Below are 14,209 nucleotides of genomic sequence, written 5' to 3'. Positions count from 1 at the left end.
CTGGGGGATCTCCTGAGCTCTCTTCCAACTTTTTGTGATTCCTGGAAAATGGCTGGGATTATAACCCTGCCACCACAGTGAAACACCAGAGGGCCAATCCACCAGCTCTGGGTTGCCAGAGCTGTGCAACTTTTCCCTGTGTGATGATTTAGTTGCAAAGGCCGCCCTGCAGGTTGGGATTGGGAAGAACATGGCAATTAAATGTGGAATTAACGGGAGGGGGAAGGGACGTGTTGCATTTAACTTCACACTCATGGTTTAAGTGCCAGAATTAAAATCATCATCTCCCTGTGTGGTCTCCTTATTTGTAACAACTCAAGTGACATTAAAATTGGATTAAAATGAGCTTTTGGTTGAAGGACTGATATTAAAATCAAGGGAAGCTGAAGGAGGAGGGAAGGGGGTGGTTTCCATGCAAACTCCCCGTTGGCAGAGGGGAACTGTGGTGTTTATATGGCTGTGCACCCATCCTCCTCCTCCTAAAAGCTTTATCCTCACTGCAGCCATACCCCAGCATCCTACTTGCCTTGATTTATCAATTATTTACACTTGGGCTGGAATGCATTTAAACTTTTGGAGAATAAAGGTGGATATTAGTGCTCCGTTTCTGAGCGATAGGATCAGGGGAGCAGCAGCAGACTAATGGAAGGGAATAAGGGAGCACTTGGGAGCTGCTGGCTCATCCTTGACAGTGATTTGTGTGTCTGCAGGATTTCAAGTGCACAGAGTGTTTAAAATGTGCCTGTTGCCTTTCCTTTGTCTGCCTGCAACCTGTGGGCCTGGATTTTTTCACCCTTCCTTGGATCCATCTCTTCTCGACGCCGTTTTTATTTGAATCTCGGCGATATTTTAATGAATGCGCTCTGGAGCTCTTGGATTCCGGGGCCTGGAGCTTTGTTCCACCCTCTGTGGTCTCTCCTAAGCCTCCTCCTTTTATCCCTTGTAAATAAAAGTAACAAATCTCCCTGCCCTGGTGTCCAGCTGAGTAATGGAACTTCTTCCATCCTTCTCTCTCAGCTTCCATGAACTGTTGCTGTGGGGGTTTTTTTAACTTTTTAAAAAAAATTTTATTTTATTTGAAATAATTCTGTTTACTGGAAGCTGTTGCTGCTGGGAGGGGGAGGGAGAACTCCTAACTAACAGCGTTTTTGATCCATGGGAAGGGATTGGTGTCACACACCAATAAATAGGTAACTCTCCTCGCCGCCAACATTATTAGATTGCAGAAGACAGTAAATTCACAGACTCCCTTGTGAGTCACAAATGTCTTAAAAAACCTCACAAGTAATTATCTGAAATGGAGACAAGTTAATGTAGGTTTGTCTCTTCTAATTCTTGTTCATGGTTAGAAGCCATGTAGTAATTAGCTTTTTTTGCTAAAGTTATATTTAAATATGTTAAATGTACCCTGACATAATGGGACACGTAAACTGATATCCTGACAGTCCTCTTGATTTTTTTGAGTTACAAGGGATACAAGAAGGGGTTTTTTTAAATAATTGTGATAGCTTGAAGTTGATGGGTGATGTCTGTGCAGCGTCCTGAGTAAATAAATGCACTTTTAAGTGCTGAAATTTCGGAGCAGGAGGGAATCGGTGCAGGGGGAGTGGCTGAATCTCGAAGGACAGAATTTACCGTGGTGGTGGCAGCTTTTCTTCTGAGCAAGCAGCATTTAAATGGTTGGAAAACTGGCGGAGTGCGGGGATGGATGCTCAGCCATCTGCTTTATCCTGGCTCCACCCTGTGGCATTCCCCTGCCAGTGGCACACACATTCCAAGGAATTCTGAATGAACCTGGACGTGGGGTTTGGTGCCAGTGCAGGGTTTGGTGTTGGCTTTTGTAAAGGTTGAGCTGTTACACGCATGCACTGTGTTTTCCTGCTCCTGTCCCAGTCAGGGGCAGTTTTGTTCGGAATTATCCATCCCTGTCCCTGTCTTTGTCGTTCAGTGCCATGTACCAAGAAAATGAATATTCACGGTGTTGGAACCTGAATTCAAATATCCAGCCCTCTGGCCTGGATTAGTTGCTGACATGATACATTTTACCTCTTTTCCTTCGATTTTCAAACCTAATCTCCACCTCTCTTGTGCAATTGCAGTGCAAGCAAAGAATATCATCATTAAAAATTGACTGTGTGGCAGTAGCCTCAGGATGAGGTGGAATTTCAGCAGGAAGGACCAGGCTCTGGGATTCCTGTTGGGTCCAATCTGGATGAATTCACATCTCAAACAATGACAGATCTGTTCTGCAGTAAAAGGCAGGATGGAGATGTCAGGGTGCTGTTCAGGAGAGGCTTTTTCTGAGCAGCAGCACCACTACGTTGCTTAAATCCTACAAAAACACAGAGTGGAGGGGCTTTTGTGCGAGGCTTTTAGCTTTAGAGTGGATTCCTGTTGCTACTGCATTTACACTTCCTTTTGGCAATCTGAAGAACTGTTTTTACTGAAGGGAACAATGACGTGTGTGGTTGGGTTGGGTGTTGGAAGCCGCGGAGTGATTCCAGCAGCACTTACACTCTTCTGGGTAAACAAAAGTGATGGCTGCAGGTCTGGCTGGAGAAACCTTATCTAAAGTGATTTGAACACTTGCCAAACCCAGTGTGTCCTAGCAGGGCTGGGGAGTGCTTTGGAAGTTAAGTGGAGGATTCGGGGCTTTCCAGCTGGAGGCTCAGGTGAGGCAGCCACAACTGCTCTGGGAAACCTGTGGAGGCATCACCACCCTCCCAGGCAGCAATTCCCAATTCCCAATCTCCCATCCAGCCCTGCCCTCTGGCACTGGGAAGCCATTCCCTGGCTCCTGGCCCTCCAGCCCTTGGCCCCAGTCCCTCTGCAGCTCTCCTGGAGCCCCTTTAGGCCCCACAAGGGGCTCCGAGCTCTCCCAGGATCCTTACCTTCTCCAGGTGAATAATCCCGGCTCTGCTTTTCCCTTCTCAGTTCCAGTTTCATTCTGATAGTCAATTGGCTTTTGTTCCTACCATTAATAGAGGAGGAAAGATAATCTTTACCTGGGAATTGAAAGCCTCTTGCTTCTCCCTGCCCATTCCTCATCCCTGTGTAGGAATTAATTCCATTGTTCCTACTCCATCCCTTTAAAGGAGTCAGAAGTGTCTTGAAGGTCACATTCCTCCTTGAAACTGATGATGGTGTTTTTCCTAATCCCATTACAAGGCCCCTGGTATCATTAGATGGAACTGGTACTGTTTAGCTTCATTTGATAAGCTGATGAAAGGGGGAGGAAAAGGCTCCCTGATGCAGAAAGGCACTCAGGGATCTGCTGGAATGGAACATGTTCACAAACATTCTAATCTGCTTAACAGTGGCATTTTGGTGCTGCACCTTTACAGAGCAGCATAAAAGGCAGAAGGGAGCAATCCTGATGGATGCTTTGAAAAGCTGGGATGCCTCGTGCACAGCAGCTGTAAACAGTTGGAAATTTTTATTGTTTTTTTCCCTCCCCGAGCCTGAAAATGGGAATCTTGTCTATGCTGTGAGCTCCCCCCTCTGGCATCACAGTATTTGGAAGAACATCAAAGACCCCGAAGCCTTACAGAAATAGGTATTTCTGGAACAAGCTCAGGGGCACTTTCCTTGTTAAACTGTGATTTTAAGCCTCCAAAACCAGAGTGCTGCCAGCACTGCTACAACTTCCACCCGTTTGGGAAGGGGATGAATGTAAAGCCATGGGTATTGTAGGTTTGACAAAGAGGTTCTGTAGTTCTGCTGTCATTTCAAAGACGTCAGTGGCCTTAAAGCTGGGCTTGAAATGGTGGCTGCTGGGTTGGTGTCAAAGGGGAACGTGCCCTTTCATCAACCTCTTGGTGGCACTGGGCTCGTTCGTACAGAAACCTCCATTTCTGCCCTGGAATTTTGCTGTTCTTTTGTAGGAACTCTTCACGCCACTAATTTTCGGGGCCGTGTCTCTCTTTTAGGTGCTTTGCCTCCAGGCCACAGTTGTAAGTTCAGATGTGGTTGGATCTTGGAGGATTTGGTCAATTAGAAAATGCCAGTGCGGGTTTAAAGGGGTCAGGAAAGCATTTGGTGTTGGTCTGGTGCTTGTTAAAGGGGGCTGGTGGGTGCCAGGGTCTTAAATCTGAAAAGGGTGAGAGCTGAAAGTCAGTTCTGACACGCAAGAGGTGAAACAGGAATTGACAAAGTATAGGATTTTTTAAATGCAGCATCACAGCCCTTCCTGTGACATCTGTTTAAAAGCCTTTTATAGATAATGAGGTCACAACTTGGAGTTTAACTATAGCAGATTTCCTTTTTTTTACTCCTCTCTTCCTCCTTCACACTGGTTTGTAAATCACTTTTTGGGTGATGTCTCCTGTTCCAGCAGCAGATTACAAAGAGGTGGGTGGAAGTTTCCCGGGGTGGAAGTTTCCTTGTTCATCCTCCTTTTTTCAAGTCGCTCTGATGACGTTTTTAATTGATCTGGAGGAAGATGAAGCAACTGGTGGCTTTGTAATTCTCTTACTCACTTTAATTAACTTTCATTGTCCTTACCCTCTTTATTTCTCACTATTTTCTCTCTATTTATACTCTCTTCTCACTATTTGCTATTCCAAGGCAAAAGTCTCTGCTCCTCAAATCGCTTGCTCAGCCTCTGAGTTAATCCCAGGTGAAGCTGCTCTTCCCTCAGATTAGGATTTGAATAAAATACTTATCTTACAATATTTTGGCATCCCACAGCTGTGTGGCTGCTGGGCAGCCCTGTAGGGAAGGGCAGGACACACACACTGATAACAAAATCCACATATCCCTGCGAGTGAGTTGGTATCAGAGACTGGAATCCTTCTGGTTGACGAGAATAAATCTTAACTCAGGTTTAAAACAGGGCTTGGACTTCTTTCTGACTGACACATTCAGTTTTTATATTGGTTCTAGCAGGTCTGTAGGTTACAAATGTGCAAATGCAGTTAATTACCAGCACCAGGGAGGGAGCCCAGGGCTTGAACTGGTCACTGGGAGAGTTGTGGGTGGCTCAGGGCTGGAGCTGAGGAGTGGCAAGCAGCACTCTGGCTGCTCTCAGGAGTGTTTGGCACCAAAGCACAGTGCAGACACACTAAATTTCCTCCTGCTGAAGAAGTTTGTGTACTTTTGACTGGTGCTAATTGATGGGCTGTGCCCTCGAGGGGCATAAATCTCTGCGAGTCAGATTTATGAGGACCCTTATGTTTGTTTGGCAGCGTGAGGCTTGTTCCAGGGATAAATGGAGCGAGTGGGGAGAGCTGACACGCTGACAAATGTTAGATCCTATTTCTCCCCTGGAATCCTGCAGCTTCAGAGCCATAAAACTTTAATTCCTGGCGTTTGGGACGAGCAGCTTGGAGCTGGGGAGCTGAGGACTGGGAGATGTGCAGGTGTTTCCTGAGGGAAGGATCCCCAGGTATTTTTGTTCTCATGTGCTGGAGGGATATCACATGTTTTTGTCAAGTGCCTGATTAAGTTTGACATTTGAAAATAGAACTTCACGCCGAAATAAGTACTGTACTTGTGAGTATTTAATTAAGATGTTTAGTTCCTGTCAAGGTTGGTAGTTTCTCTTTCCTGTTAAGGGCAATACGTCTTCAACTGCTGAAATTTCAGAAACCTGTACTTAACCTTTACTCGTCATTCCATTTACATAGAAATCTGATTAACAACTTTTAAAGTTCAGAAGCTGCGACTAAATGCAATTAAAGCCCTTGTGGAGTCTGTTATTAAGAGCTGGCATTTAATGAAGACTGAGGGCACACTACTGTTACCATCCACACTGGAGCAGGATGTCTTAAGCAATTAGTTGAAGGCATGGAATACACAAAGCGTGCTGTATTACCCAGCAGTGAGCATGGTTGGTATTTAAGCAACATGCTGTCTTTTTTTTTTTTTTTCAAATTTCTGCCCCTCTCTCTGCTGGATTTTATGTGGCAGTTTGAGCTGCAAAAGCTCAGCTCAGGTGGGTTCAGCCTGGCCCTGGTTTTGCTCTGTGTTAGGATTCTTCCCTGGGAGGATGCTCTGAAAGGTGGGTGTGTGGCAGGCACTAAACGTGAGTGGAGGTATCTCTTTCTTTGTGAATTAAAAATGTTTAGCTTTACTTCAGTTAGAACTATAAATTTCCAGCTGTATTCTTCCCCACCTCCAAATTGTGCAGAACCACTGAAGCTTAGCTAAATTACAATTGCAGAGCAGAAATCTGCACTCAATTACCTGCTCAACTCTTACCCTCCTCCTTGACCTTTTTATGTGCTGCACAAACAAAAGGAAGTCCAGTCGAACTGAAAGGGGGATATAATCCTTTTAGGGAAATGCTTTATTTTATAAAGCAGGTGATAAATACACCTTTCTGATCAAATTCCTTGTTTTGGTCCGTTTTAGGGTGTATTTTGCTTGTTACTGGACCATATTTATTTCACCAGCTTATCACTCCCATCAGAAGGACCACATGCTAAAGAGGTACATGGAATGGAATTGGAGAATCATGGAATAGTTTGGGTTGGAAGGGACTTTAAAAGTCATCTCATTCCACCCCTGCCATGGGCAGGGATGCCTTCCACTGTCCCAGGCTGCTCCAAGCCCCAATGTCCAGCCTGGCCTTGGACACTCCCAGGGATCCAGGGGCAGCCACAGCTTCTCTGAGAATTCTGTTCCAGCCCCTCCCCACCCTCCCAGCCAGGAATTCCTTCCCAATATGCAATCTAAATCTTCCCTCCTTCTGTGTGAATGCATGTGCAGACACAATATGTAAAAACACACATATACACACACAAAGATGGTTTTATTTGGTCATCAAAGTTGTAGCAATTACAAGCTACCACCCTGAAGCTGACTGGGTTCACTTGTCAAAAATTCCAAAAGGATTTATTTTTCTTTATTTGTTTTTGTGTTTTGTTTGGGTACCAAGAGCCTGATACCAAAGTGAGGAAGTGGCCTTGTTACTCAGATGGTTTCTACCACTGTAATCTGTGTTTGCACAACAGTTGAGGTGCCCGGAGACAAATAAATGCTGTCCATTTGTTTTATGACCCAGTTAGTCAAATGGACTATTGGTAGCTTAAATACATTTGTCATCAGTGTTTGTTTCTCTTTTATTAAAATATATAAATAATCCAACAGAACTATGGGGAAAGATGGGGAAAAAAACCAACAGCTCAGATCTTGTTCCTGTTTATAGAGACTGGGTTGGACAGGGCTGGGAGCAGCCTGGGACAGTGGGAGGTGTCCCTGCCCATGGCAGGGGGTGGAATGGGATGAGCTTTAAGGTCCCTTCCAAAACCATTCCATGATTCAACACAGCACATCTGGCTTAGAGCTGCAGCACAAAGATTCAAACCCTTCTAATTTTTCAGCAATATTAACACATGGGCCAGGCTGAAAATCCTGGCAGCACTTTGCCTCCAAAAACAGCCTCAAGTTGTCCTTTCTCACTGGACTGAGAGATTCCTGGGGTTCCCCCAGTGTCACTGGCCTCAATTTATTCCCTGGCTCTGGACAGCCCCAGTTTTCCACTTGTTCTGCTCTCATCGTCCTCGTGGAGGATTTTAATAAATCTCCTATTTCAGTGGTAGAAGTTGTGCTCTGGCCCTGTACTTACTAAAAACCACAGCAAGACAGAACCTGAAAATCCACTTTAAAGTTAAGAAAAACCCAGATATTAAAAATAACCACTTAAAAGGCAAGAAAAGCCACCTCCATTTAAATCCTTACACTAGGCCCTTGTTACTGAGCCAGGGTCCCTTCCTTGGGAGCTGTGGGAGCTGCTGTGGCAGTTTGGCTGGAAGTGGTGCTTTTCAAGTAGTTTTGAGGTTTGTTCCTTCCCTTCCTCCCTCCCTGGAGGGAGATGAACATTCCCAGGTAAGCAATAATTCACAATTAGCATTGATAATGAGGGGAGCACTGATAGCATTATCTGCAGAGTTCGGGGGGGGGGATTTTTTTACTCTTTCCCAAATATAAAAAACAGAAGGAATTCTTCTTGTGCGGGAAGGGAATCGTGAGGTGCCTTGAAAGAATTAATTCTGGAAGGGATTTTATTATGATGTTTCAGTTAAATGAATTGGAGGAGCAACAAGAAGATTAGATAAAGCGGGTTGAACAGCATCACAGGGTGTTCACAGCCCCTAAAACTCAAAGTTTTGTTCTTTCAGACTTCTCTTACTGCTTCCTCCTCTCACGTATTTGCCAGTTGTGTGCTCAGCCCATGTTCTCCATGTGCTAAAACTGACACAGGATGCTCAGAGCTCTTAGAATTCAATTAACTGTTCCTCTTTGTTATAGAAATGCCACAATTCCTGCAGCATTTTAATTATCAGGACTTTTGATACAGCAAATTACTGGGTAATTAGCCATAGACTGCTGTCTCACCAAGCTTTTCTTGCCTGGTTCTGGCAGTTTGTGAGCAGTTATCCTGTCTCCAGAGCTTGGAATCATGGAATAGTTTGGGTTGGAAAGGATCTGAAAGATCATCTGGTTCCAACCCCAATTCAGTCCTCAGGAATGATGCTTCTTTCCTGTGTTTACACAGCAGTGCATCCAACTTGAATTCCCACCTTTTTCCTTTCAGGATTCATTTGCAGTTGCTTTCCTTGCCCCTGGACTCACCTGTGGCTGGATATCAGCATCTCTCAGGAGTGCTGTGCCTTCCCTCAGTGTTGTCTGATCCCACTGAACCCTGGGATGCTGGATAATTTGAATCTGCTGTTGTGTTTTTAACCAGCTTTCCTCATTGAAATCCCATTAGGAATCTCTCTTCTGCTTTGCTGTCCCCAGCTGCGGATTCCTCCCTCTTGGTCCAGCTAAAATGTAATTCCAAGGCTTTCTCAGAGGTTGGCACAGCTCAGGAGGAGCCCAGAGTGTTTCTGCCCCTGTCCAGGGTACCAAAGCATTAAACTGAAAATAAATCTTGCTGTCAGGGGCTGGTGCTGACACCAAAATGCCAGAGACATCTCCTCAGATACCCTGAGGGTCATTTCTGTGGGGTTTTCCCTCCTACACTTCCCTCAGAGCCCTCACTTGGAGATTCATTGCCAGTGAGTGCCAAAGACAGGCCTGGCTGAGAAGTTCCCACTGGCACAAAGCCATTCCCCAAACACAGACCTTACCAGCAGCTGGGTTCATTTCTTCTGTCAACTGGAAATGGTCCCAAAAGGCTCTGAGTTCCAGGGGTGATGGTCCCTCCGTGCAGGAGCCTCAGAGCTGGCACTGGGTGGCTTTGAGCTGAAGGAGGGCAGGGTTAGATGGGATATCGGGAAGGAATTGCTGGCTGGGAGGATGGGAAGACCCTGGAATGGAATTCCTAGAGGAGCTGTGGCTGTCCCTGGATCTCTGGAAGTGTCCAAGGCCAGGTTAGAGCAGCCTGGGATAGTGGAAGGTGTCCCTGCCCATGGCAGGGGTGGCACTGGATGAGCTTTAAGGTCCCTTCCAACCCCAAATCATTCTGTGAGGGGTGCAGCAGCTTTGTGAAGATCCCCAGCTGACACAGAGCTCTTGTGATCTTCTCACCTGACCTCTGTATAAGACAAGCCATGGGATTTCCTGGAATTAATTCCCATTTGACAGAGGGCCTGTGCTTTAGGAAGGCCTCCAGTCCGACTGGGGGAAAGAGGAGTCAGTGCCAGACAGCAAATTGTAACCTTGGCTATCCCTGGTTGCTGTTGCTCTGGAAGTTTGTGCCTGACCCTTCATCACAGCCTGTTCAACATTCCAGCCTTTGGATTTGTAACAATAATTCCTCAGGGAAGAGGCTTCCTCAGCTCTCTGCCCTCTGTCCTGTGCTGGCTGCTCCAGTCACCCCTGAGCCTGCTCTTCTCTCAGCTAACAAGGCTGTTGTTGCTGGAATTCCTGTTTTTCCAGCCTTTTAATAATTTCCAGGCTGCTCTTGTGCACCTTCCACCCCTTTTCCCCTGATTTCTTGGTTCATCATGCCAGGGTTTGATTTGGAATTCTGGATGTGAGACCAGAGCTCTGCTTTTTACGACCACTTCCAGTGAACTAATTAATACCCATTATCTTTAATATCCCCAAATTTTCCAGAGTCAACTTTACACAACAATCCCATAGATCAAGACTTCCTTTTCTTTCTGTAGAAGTAGAAATTTTCCTCTGCTGACACTGAAATCCTTACAGTACATTGATTATATGACTGAAAATAGCAATAAAAAGCATTAACAAGAGATGTGATTTTCTGTGTTCGCTTTACTACTTAACATTTTCTCCTCAAACATTATAATTTATAAACCTCCTGTAGTCATTTTCCATAGAAATGTGAGCCAGGAAAAGTTCAATCTGGAAAGGGTTTGCTGCAGCCACACTGAAAGAATCATGGAATGGTTTGGGTTGGAAAGGACCTTAAAGATCATCCAGTTCCAACCCCAGGGACACCTTCCACTGTCCCAGGTTGCTCCAAGTCCCATCCAGCCTGGCTGGACACTTCCAGGGATCCAGGGGCAGCCACAGCTTCTCTGGGAAAAACCACTTTCATGTGCTTCCATTGATTCAGCTTCCAGTGTCTGTTGTTTTAAAAATGAAGATGGGTTGAATTTAGACTGAAAATGAGGTTTCCATCCAACAAAAGTAAAGGAGGCTGGTATAATCTGGTATTTCTCTTGGAGTACAGAGGACAAAAAGAGGCATTGAGATTTCTGGGAGCTTGTAAAATTCAGTGTCAGTGATTTTCTCATTTCTACTTGAACATTGTCCTGCACCTGCCTGGATTTCTTTGTTGACATTTGGTGTTTTGGCTTTTGTCACGTCCTTGGTGAACAGAAATCTTTCTCTCTTTCTGTTTATTTAAAGCTGAATTTGTCACCATCATAAGAATACTTTAAGCAGGACTTTTCCATCTTCTGGAAATCCGTGTTGCTGGACATGAATTCCATTATTCCCCCTTAATTCTTTTTTAACAGAATCTTCTATCATCTGTTCTGTGATATTATCCCTGATCAATATCAAGTGGAGAGGCCAGTAATTACCTGGGCTTCTCATTCACCCTTGAAAAATTCGTGGTGTGGTGTTGGTTTTCCATGGATTTTCTGGACCCCCCCCAAGTATAGGAAGGATGATGAAAATCAGGGTTCGTGGTGTGGAGTTTGAGACTGGTTTGGTGATGGAGCAGAGTGTCCACACTGCAGCTTCCATCTGAATTTGGAGTCTGTGAGGGTGTGAAATACCAATTACAGCTTTTAATTTAGGGAATAGAATTGATTCAGAGCTCAGCCCTTCGAAAACCTCACAAAAGGTACAAAAAATGAATTCATTCAGCTGTCACCCAGGTGTGTTTTACTGCCCATAATTTGTTCAGGTCAATCTTGGACACGATAAGACATAAAAACTTACCCAGCTTGTCCTGGGGCTCAGCCAAGGAAGGAAAATGTGGACCTGGAGTGTCACAGGAGCAGATTTGTCTTTGCCCCAGGGTTGCAGCTCAGAAGGACAGAGCAGAGTGAGCGTCAGCAGCTCAGCGTGACAGACAGGCCACACACACTGCCACGACCTTTTGGAATCAGAGAATTTAATTACACCTCCAAATCCACAAAAATGGCTTTTTTCATAAAACACTTTCTATTAATTTTCATTCCCAAAGAGCAGCTGGATACAGGGTGCTTTGTTCTCCTGCTTTATGGACAGCTTTATTTGTCTGAGGGATGTAAACACAGCCCACGGATGGCAGGATTTAGTCACGGAGCACAAAGTCCAAGTCCTTGTTCCAGATGAATGGGATGCTGCAAACTTCACAGTCCCTCATAAATCTTGCTGTGCAGCCACGTGATTAATGTCTAACGAGGTTTTTGATTGATGCCTTAGCAACTCCTAATCAGGTGTTGGGGGACCAAAGCAGGAAATCCCTTACTTGGCTGCTTCGGGAAAGCTCCTTTCGCTTACACAGGCAGGAAGGGCCTGGTTTTTCTTGCCTTTTAAGTGGTTATTTTTAATATCTGGGTTTTTCTTGCCTTTAAAGTGGATTTTCAGGTTCTGTCTTGCTGTGGTTTTTAATAAGTACAGGGCCAGAGCACAACTTCTACCACTGAAATAGGAGATTTATTAAAATCCTCCACGAGGACGATGAGAGCAGAACAAGTGGAAAACTGGGGCTGTCCAGAGCCAGGGAATAAATTGAGGCCAGTGACACTGGGGGAACCCCAGGAATCTCTCAGTCCAGTGAGAAAGGACAACTTGAGGCTGTTTTTGGAGGCAAAGTGCTGCCAGGATTTTCAGCCTGGCCCATGTGTTAATATTGCTGAAAAATTAGAAGGGTTTGAATCTTTGTGCTGCAGCTCTAAGCCAGATGTGCTGTGTTGAATCATGGAATGGTTTTGGAAGGGACCTTAAAGCCCATCCAGTTCCAATCCCATGGGCAGGGACACCCTCCACTATCCCAGGCTGCTCCCAGCCCCAATGTCCAGCCTGGCCTTGGACACTGCCAGGGATCCAGGAGTAGCCACAGCTGCTCTGGGAATTCCATTCCAGCCCCTCCCCACCCTCCCAGCCAGCAATTCCCAATTCCCAGTCTCCCATCCAGCCCTGCCCTCTGGCACTGGGAAGCCATTCCCTGGCTCCTGGCCCTCCAGCCCTTGGCCCCAGTCCCTCTGCAGCTCTCCTGGAGCCCCTTTAGGCCCTGCAAGGGGCTCTCAGCTCTCCCTGGAGCCTTTCTCTGGAGATCTCTCCTGTCCCCTTGGCTGTGTCCTGTCACTGCTCAGCCCCGTTTCCAGTTAATTACTTCATCCTGAAGAATTTGTGGAACTGTTGAATTCAGGGCACTGGAGCAGAAAGAGCTTTGATCTGCCTGGCCCAGTTTCTCCTATGCTTGAATTTTTTAACTGAAAAATGAATTCCCAATTCCTGTTTCCCTGTTTTCATCTTCTTAGAAGTATCCACATCCCTGGAAGTGTCCCAGGCCATGGTGGACAGAGCTTGGAGCAGCCTGGGACAGTGGGAGGTGTCCCTGCCTATGGCAGGGGTGGCCCTGGATGGGCTTTAAGGTCCCTCCCAATCCAAACCATTCTGCAGTTCGATGAATTTTGTGGATAATTATCAAAATCAGCTTTTACAGCTTCTTTTTCAGAGCCTTGTATCCAACCATCCTCCCGTGCCCATCTAGGAAATAGTTTAATAAAGAAAAGTAACAATAAACTAACACTTTTCTCTCATTTTTCCCCATCTATTGCAATTTCCTGAATATCTTAGATCAAACCCAGCTCCTGGTTCTCTGTTTCACCTGTTACCCACAGGGATCATTCATTCTGCTCCCAACCCAACCCTCTCTTGGCTTGTTGTAGTCCTGGATTTCACACTTCATATTCCCTACTCCTGGATATAAAGTGACACCAGAATCACAGAATCCATCATAAATAGGTTTCATCCATAATGGGAGAACAAATTGCTTAATGTTTTTCTTTTCTTTTTTTCAATTGATTAAGTTTGAGGGTTTAATTAGATTTTTGTGATGATTTTCGGGTTGTTAATTGAAGTGGAGAAGATGAAACGCAAGTAGGTGAATACAAACGGGTTTGGTAAATTAGTGTCAAAAATTAGCACAGTGATTATTTTTACCAATAAACACGAATTTTCAAAGCCTGTGCTCAGGTAAAGTTTTAATTGAGACGGTTTCAGAATCAGATTTTCTGTGTGTTTGTATTAATATTTTTTTTTCCAAGCCATCCCAAGTTGTTTCTAATGAGGGGCATGATTCCATTTGCCTGGCTATTTATTCCTGTGTCATTTGTTTCAACTTAGGCAGCACAGGCGTGATGGATTCTTTTCATTACATCCAGCTCTCTTTGATGGGCTTTGACTGGCTAATTATTCACATGGAGCACATTCCCAACAGCCTCGGAGTACGGAAAAATTCCTGGAAATAAACAGTGACTTTTGGAATACGCTGACAAAAGTTCATTTTTGAGGGCTTTCTTTTCATCTTCAGACACAAGGAAATGAAAATGGAATCACTTGGAGTCTGGTTTTACTTCTTCACCTTAAATAGCATCAAACATTGGGCTGCAAGGGTTTCACAGGGGGGACCCTCATGTCACAAAGGGACCCCCCAGCCCCTCAGTGAGTGATTTGGGATTGGAAAATCAATCCTAAGCTCCACTGGCAGCTGTGGGAATTCATATTTTCAGTGATGAAAGAAGCCTGGTTGGGTTGGGAGCTATTAAAGGACAATTTTTGCAGCTTTCCCAGGGTATTTTCCATCATAAATGACCCCCAGCACATGCATGGATGTTTCCTATTTCTC

The 14,209-nt window shown here is 45.2% G+C and overlaps 1 protein-coding gene across 8 annotated transcripts in view; it reads left to right on the top strand.

The window, feature by feature from the left end:
- EXOC4 (exocyst complex component 4) overlaps positions 1-14,209 on the top strand; it is a 292,499-nt gene that overhangs the window by 67,994 nt on the left and 210,296 nt on the right. The gene's annotated exons all lie outside the window — the stretch shown is intronic.

Source organism: Aphelocoma coerulescens, chromosome 1A (assembly GCF_041296385.1).
Source record: "Aphelocoma coerulescens isolate FSJ_1873_10779 chromosome 1A, UR_Acoe_1.0, whole genome shotgun sequence".
Lineage (NCBI taxonomy): Eukaryota > Metazoa > Chordata > Aves > Passeriformes > Corvidae > Aphelocoma > Aphelocoma coerulescens.
Note: the sequence above shows the minus strand (reverse complement) of the source record. Positions and strands in the feature narration are given on the sequence as shown.